This window comes from Harpegnathos saltator, unplaced genomic scaffold (genome assembly GCF_003227715.2).
Source record: "Harpegnathos saltator strain DR-91 unplaced genomic scaffold, Hsal_v8.6 scaffold224, whole genome shotgun sequence".
Lineage (NCBI taxonomy): Eukaryota > Metazoa > Arthropoda > Insecta > Hymenoptera > Formicidae > Harpegnathos > Harpegnathos saltator.
Genome location: NW_020230011.1, coordinates 1 through 7,500, shown reverse-complemented (window position 1 = coordinate 7,500; position 7,500 = coordinate 1). Strand labels below are relative to the sequence as shown.

General features: G+C 52.6%; 1 protein-coding gene across 4 annotated transcripts in view; it reads right to left on the bottom strand.

The window, feature by feature from the left end:
• The window catches only part of LOC105188979 (apoptosis-resistant E3 ubiquitin protein ligase 1), a 25,003-nt gene extending 22,838 nt beyond the window's left edge, over window positions 1-2,165 (bottom strand). For 2 of the 4 annotated variants that reach the window (XM_025298564.1, XM_019844016.2), the window contains exon 1: window positions 1,478-2,165. The gene's annotated coding sequence lies outside the window, so the exon portion shown is untranslated. Of the gene's footprint in view, window positions 1-1,245 lie in introns of all 4 variants that reach the window. The other 2 variants (XM_011150750.3, XM_011150752.3) reach the window with 2 other exon arrangements.
• Between the last annotated feature and the right edge of the window lie 5,335 nt (window positions 2,166-7,500).

Genomic DNA, 7,500 nt, shown 5'->3' with positions numbered 1-7,500 from the left:
CGCTAAACATACTGTCGTGTCGAGATAATTGAGGGTTAACCGCATAAATGCTGAACCGTCTATGTCGTATCCGGTTGCGGACACGCCGCTGTTTGGACTTAATAAAACGGCGACCGACCGCTAACGCGCGAACCTCTCTCTGCTCTCTGCTCTCTCTCCTCTCTTCCTTCTCGACGAAAACAGCCACGACGTGGAGACGCGAAACGGACGTTCCTCCGCCGGCTTTCGTGAGACGCGACGTCGGAAAAACGCGGCCTTCGAAGTTGATGACGAGACTGACGTCAGGTCCTCCGCTGACACTCCAGACGACATCCTATCCTGCCCCCTCTCCGTTCCCTCTCTCTTCTCGCTCTCACCCTGTCGTATCTTAACAAAGTTTCGGACGCGGTCGTGCATGGATCCGTCGCTATCCCGTATCGGATCCAGCACGGGAATTCAAATTCGCAGGGAAACTTGGACGTTCCTCCCGAGGCGAAACCGCTGACTGCATTATCTCGCGCTCGGGAACTTTCGTCGTCGTCGTCGTCGCCGCCGCGGTTGGAGTGCGCGCCCCATATTCCGTCGCGGGTACGAAAACGTATTACCGTTCTTTGTAATGGAATTTGATTCGCACGTCTCATCGTCGAAAAGTGCCGAGCCCGTTCGCGAAAATCGGCACGAGCGAATGAAGGGCGTGTTCTCGGAAACGCCGCCGTCTTGCCGTTTGATTTTCGAAAATAACGCGAACGCAAATTTCAATTTTCCTCCACCGAGGGCCCCCCCTCAGGAAATACCTGCCATTTCCTCGCTTGCATTTTCGTTTTACTTCGACATCATCCTCGATGGACGAGCTCGACACGCGAGAACGGCCCGCGTCCAAAATTCCTTTCCTCTCGACGTCTGTTCCTTTCGCGTCGCGAAAATACGCGCTTTACGATCTCTACCAAGTGGATCTGTGCGAGCAGCTAAGCGATCGTGAAAATTAAGCGGGGAATAAGCGCTAAGTGCAATTTCATTCTTCAGCGACGGGCAATTGCGAGAAAAGCATGGCCGAGGGAACAAGATGATGCGGGGGTCACGTGAGTTCTCCAGCAAGCAGCGGCAAGTAGAGCTTGTCTTCCGGCGGATTAAGCTCCGTTGCGGCTTGCGGCAAATCCAGCATTTGCAACGATTGTGCGCGCGAATTCCATGAATGATCGGTATCGGCGAGTGCGGAGGTGTGCCATGAAGAAAGCGCGCTGGTCGCGGGCGCAGTGGTAGACTTACGATTTAAATCGACGCCGGTTGTCATCTCTTCCCCGGAGAACGCTTCGATTCGCAAATACTATCGAGGCTGCCGGCGGGAAAAGGAAGGAGAGAAGAAACGAACAAACGAGCAAACCCACGAACGAACGAACGAACGAACGAACGAATGAGCCGAGGTCGGCCTCCACAGGCAGAGCCAAGGGGGTGACGGGGAGGGCACGACGACAAGGGGAGAGCGGGAGAGAAATCTTACCACCAGTGGAGACTCACGCTCGCGGGATCGGCGAGATCGGCATCCCCCGTTCCACGAGCTTACAAGCTGACAACAGCTCTCGCGTCAAGTCCGCGAGGATCAGGTCTACGGGATTTAGGTCGGGGCGAGATACGAGGCTCCGTGAACGGGAAGGCGAGGTGGGGGGCGAGGATGCTCCCGTTGCACCTTCGGGAAACTCGAGTCGCCGCTACGGTTGACCAGGTCCAAGCGCTGACGGTGATGGTGCTGCGCCAAGGATCAGGCTGCCGACCAGTGTGTCAAAGGCTCTCAGCTGATCGGGACTTGCTCGCAGCCTCGCCGTTGACAAGGACGCCGTCTCTATCGTGGCTGACGCGGACGCGCTCGTCGGCCGCGCGCATAATGCCCCCGCGTGCGTGAGTGCGTGAGTGCGATGAGACGGCGGGTCGGGTCAGGGCGGGAGAGAAAAGGACGGGATAATCAGAAGAAGAGGAGGCGGAGGCGGAGGAGGAAGTAAACGACGCGACGCGGAGGTGGATGGACCGCGGGACGCGCCAACGTCGGGCGAGATTCAAAGCACCCGTGTGTCGTCGTCGTCGTCGTTCCCAGTGAGAACGATGCAGACCGCCGTCAGGTAGCCGACTAACCAGGATACGACGCGCTCGCGCGGACTCACGCCAGGCCACTGCATGCGATGCGATTACGCGGCCCGAGCCAACCCTCCGCGCGCGGCGCGACGCGCCGCGCCAAGCGAACCCCACCACGAGCGGAGCGGGCGAGAAAGGGCCACACCACCCTCCTCTGGGTGTCCTCTCCGATGGCCGGGACCACGCCGTCGACCTACTCTCTCTCTCTCTCTCTCTCTCTCTCTCCCTCTCTCTCTCCCCCCTCTCTCCCTATCTCCTCGTCTTTCGCGCACGGCCACGCTCCCCCGCGTCTTCGAGGCGTCGTCGCCACGCCGCGCCGTGCCACGAGAGAGGCCACCCCCCCGTGTGCGCGCGGAGTCACCCCACGTCGTGTTCCCGATTGTACAACGTGCGTGTATACGTGCTTTGACTGTAACACCCGTCGGATCCGGGGAATCGATGCTCGGTAAAAAAGAGGGATGGAGGAAGGAAAGAGAGAGAGAGAGAGAGAGAGAGAGGGAGGGAGGGAGGGAGGGAGGGTAGAAGGGAAGCGCAGGAATTTTAGGAACGACGCCGGAGGGAAAAATTCGAGCGCACAGCGTGTACAAGTATTCCAAACAGCGGTCGCGCGAGATCGCTTCGCGCGCTTACGCGACGAAAGCCATCGTCGGATGCCGCGGGGATGTTAGTCGAAGGTGCGAGTCCTGAACCCGTGCAGGATACGCGGGACCGTTTACGTCCAGGCGCGTGATACTCGCGGTTCGCGATCGACGACGAATCCCGGTGCAGGTGCGTTGTAAAAGGTAGCGCGCGTTTTCGCGAGAGCCATGTAAAAGTCACGCGTCTTGTAAAGGCAGCAGCGTGTCCTCGAACGAGGATACGTTGACGATGCGAGAGCAGCCTGTCGTGCACGTGATTGGATTGGAATCGACATTCGCGAAAATCGAACAGTCGTCAGGGAGCGTTGCCAACGCGGAACGTACGTCATACGAGGAAGCTCGCTCCATTCTCATCTCGCAGGATATTTCGGTAACATTCCGCCGAGAGGAAGATAGAGAGGGAGCGAATCGGGGAAGAGAGAGAGAGAGAGAGAGAGAGAGAGAGAGAAAACGAAATAGAGAGGGATTGCCGCAGGATAAATCTATTTTGCGGACGAGCTCGATTCGCTCGAGCAAATGAATTCGTCTGGTGAACTGCGGCGTCGATTTTTCGAAGCTTCTCCTCGAGGAGAAACGTCCTCCGCGACGTTTCGGTGGGGAAGACCAGGGGCCTGAGGGGGAGGGGTGAAATACGCAATAAAATTCCGTGGGCTGCGAATTATTCCCGACGATTACGCCCCCCCCCCCAATGTTTCCGACGAATTTTCACGCGGGAAACGCCGCGCCGGCGGCGGCGGCACAGAAGCGGCAACTCTCGATGCGCGTTGATCCTCTTTCTCGCGAGTGCGACGTCATTGCATCATTCCATTTGCCGAGCCGATACCGCCGACGCGCCGCCGCCGTCGACGATCGAGGTCGATTCTCTTTTGTGTCGCGCGCGATGAAACGCTCCCCCGCGGGAGCGAGAGAACTTTAATGCCACGCGCGGAGGGATGCATCGCGTTTCTCGCGGAGAAACGAAAAATGCGGCGCGCACGTAAGTAGGACGGAGGACGCGGTTCCTGGGGTTTAATCTCAATTGCCAACTCGGGGCTGTATAAAACGCGGGAGAAGAAACAAATACGAATTTGAGATAATGTAGGATACGTGTGTGCGCCGCGCGCGTACTCGGTGTGCATGTTTGTGCACATCTCCGCGCGCGCATGTGTGTGTGTGTGTGTGTATGTACGGCCATCTTTATATCTATACACATATATTTGCACACAGCCGCGTATATCCACACGGCCGAAAAACATTGTCTGATCTCCCTCTGGCGGGAAGGGAATTGAGACAGATGAAGGATCACGAACGAGAACTCCGCGGGCGCGGAGCTTTATACACGGCGGAAATATTATCTCTTCCTCCCTCCCGACTATACTTACATTGTCTCATTTTGCGAAAAATGGATATCATAGGTGAAACACACATCGATGTGCTCGCGCGTGTACGTCGCTTCCGATCAAACTTCCGACCCACACTTATGCCGAGTGATATGTTTTCGCAGACGTGCGATCTATCCGTCCGTGATAGACTTTCGACAAACAATGGCTCGCCGCCACAGACAACGAAAAGAAGAGAAGGAGGAAAGAAGTGGAACGTTCCGTAATTTGGGATGGGCCTTTTGTTTCCCCACGACGTACTCTTTTCTAAACTCGTCGAGATTGTCTCTTTTTCTTTCTCTTTTTCCGTTTCTGCCGCGCGGGCGCGATTGAAAGGGCTCTCGACAATTTCCATTCCAATATCGGAGCGCGGAAATAAGAGTCGATCGAGGGATGTCGGCGCTCCTCCATGCTTCGAGAGCCCCAGAGACATAATTTCGTCGACGTCTCTCGCGTCCGGCAGAGACGAGACGGAGACGGAGACAGCAATTTCGCGTCGACATCGTTAAAAATATTCGACGTCGGACTTAGCGCGTCGGCTGGTCCGGCGGAACATCATCGTCGCGATATTGCTTTCGGGCTGCAGTGCGCCGCCGGAAATTGGATGCCCTGTATTTTTTTCCGATAACTGCGAGGTAGCGACGGGACTATCTGCCAGTCCCGACGAGAAACCGAGAGGGCTCGTCGTCGTCGACGAGAAGCCGCAGCGCCGAGCCGGCGATGTGAGTTCTCACCGCGAGTGACACTTTTCCGAGTACACGAGTGACGTACACGAGCGGCGTCCTCAATTAGAAACCGCATCGGAGTAATGCGCGCTGCACGCGAGCGTTTGATTGTCCCGATACCGGGCTCGAGCTAATTACCCGAGCTTAATCGCGAAGCGATCTGGTGGGCGAAATTGAAAAAGCCGATCTTCGATCTGTTCATTAGTCGGCGGGAGGCAGTGTTTTTGCGAGCGTCTCCGTTTCGGCGAGTTTCGCGATGCGTCAATAAATTCCAATGGAGAAACCTGTTAGCAATTAGCGGAAAATATCAATTTTCCCGTCGGACACCCGATAAGACACTCATCCACGGGAGAACTTTCGCGACGTTTTTACGCGATAGACAAGAAAATCTTCGAGAAAGATTCGTCGTGTTCTACTTTTTGTTACCGACAGACTATCAGATCCCGGATATCTTATATAATTTATCTGGAATATTAAAAGAATTGTTTCGATATCCTTTTCTTTTCTCGCTGAATAAATGGATGAACAAAATCTCGCGAGCTTTGGATTTTAACGAGACGGCCGAAACAACGCGTTGATTAAAGGGGACTGGAGGGTCAGATTGCTGAAAAATCGTGCTTGTTTTTGACAATAGCTTTGCGATGAACTGAATAAATGTGCAATGAAAATTTTACGTATATTTATACAGCATGTAGAGTAGAAAAATTTCGTTTATTAACAAATACTCATATAAATATACGATATATATAGCTGAAATATATTCTCCTTTTTTTTCAAGCTGTCGTATTTGCAGTATTATCTCGGTTCTCGGTGATCCGATCAGAGCGAATTTTAGCTAGAAATCTTCAGGAGTCTTATCATTATCATATAGTGAAGCACTATGAAAAAAAATCGAACAGAATTAACAAAATGGCAGCTATTATTAGGAAAAAATTCAAATTTTTCAGTTCTTTTATAACAAAAAAATTAATATCTCGAAATGAAATATTTTGACGGAGTTGGTTCATCTGACAGCCAGATGAACAAATATTATTGCTTTAAAATTTCAAATCGATACGAAGCTCAGTTTCGGAGAAATCACTGCAAAAAGTTGAACAATGAAATTTCGAGAGAAACGCATTTAAAATTTAAATGGACGTATATTTATATGAATATTTGTTAATAAGCAAAATTTTTCTACTCTTCATATGTTATATAAATATATCAAAAATTTTCATTCTTTTAAATTTATTCAGTCCGTCACAAAATATTATCAAAAAACAAACACGATTTTTCAGTAATCTGACCTCTCCAGTCCCCTTAATTCATGAGCTTCTTCGAGCTGCCTCCTCCTTCGTGCTGCGCGATGTCGTGCCACCTTCGCCGACCCTCTCGACGATAATTCCACATCGAATCGTTATTTTTCGCTGTCAACCGCGACGGCAAACAAAACTACCTGCTTGAACGAGCGCGCACGAGGAGCCTGTAAACATACTTTTCCGCGGTCGACGACGAATCGATTGTTGAAAGTGGTCGAAATAAATGGCCAGCCATGTCCGATGACTACCCCCGTGCAGATCGATGAGTCCGAATGCCGAGCGCATGTGTGTGTGTGTGTATGTGTGTTGTGTACATTCGTTATTCATTTTCAAGGCTGCCTCGCAATTCCGCAGTTGCTGACCAGAACCTGGAACTTTCGGTGCTCTAGATTTCTTTCACCGCGAAACACCGACGCTCACTTGCAGCTGGAAACCGCGAGAGTCGAAAGCTCGCCCCTCTGAGAGTGCATTCCACTTTTAAACGTTAACTCGCGCATAGTGAGTATGCGAAAAGAGGAGGGAGGGAGAGGGGAGGGAGACAGTCAAGGAGCAGCGGCGGTCGCTTTAACAATAATACTCGAGGAATACTCTCGCGAAATAATGCATGCGGGAAAACGCTAAGCGGCGACCACGACCGTGTGTATCCCCTGTGTATATGTGTGTGTGTGTGTGTGTGTCTGTGTGTGCGTCACGTGGCCGGACACGTCGCGAAGTAGAAACTTTTTACACCCAGCGGTAACTGCGGCCGTTCGACGTGCGTCTTCTTATACCTGACCCTGTCAACGTTAAGGACGGCTATCATTCGATTTCCAAGGCGGTCTGTCGCGACTAATGCCCGCTGCCGTTCATATTCACCGTGTGTATCCGCGGCGTTTACGTCGACGCTCGGGATCCAGGACGCGTCCTTTGCGCTAGCGACTGCAATTTCGTACGGGCATCGATTAATTCCGCGCGACATTCATTATCGGCCATCGAGAGCGAAACGCGCCATTAGGCGAGTGCCATTTATCGGTCAGCGAATACTACCGCGTTGCAGCGCATACACATACACGCACGTACACACACACACACACACACACATATACACACACACACATACACACACGCACACACACACGCACGTACACACACACACATACGTACATACATATAACAATAGCTCCCGATAGCAATAATAATCCGCGTTAAACCATCGCGAGCGAGATACTAGAACGTGTACGATGCGCATTTGCGACTTTCACGTGTGTGAAAGGACTTACCGTGTGAAAGGACTCCGATGCGATCCACGAGCCGCTCCTTGCGCAGACGGACGGATGTATGTATTTCCGATCGAATTGTTTCGCTCGTGCCGCGGCTGACACGAGTCCAACAAAACTCC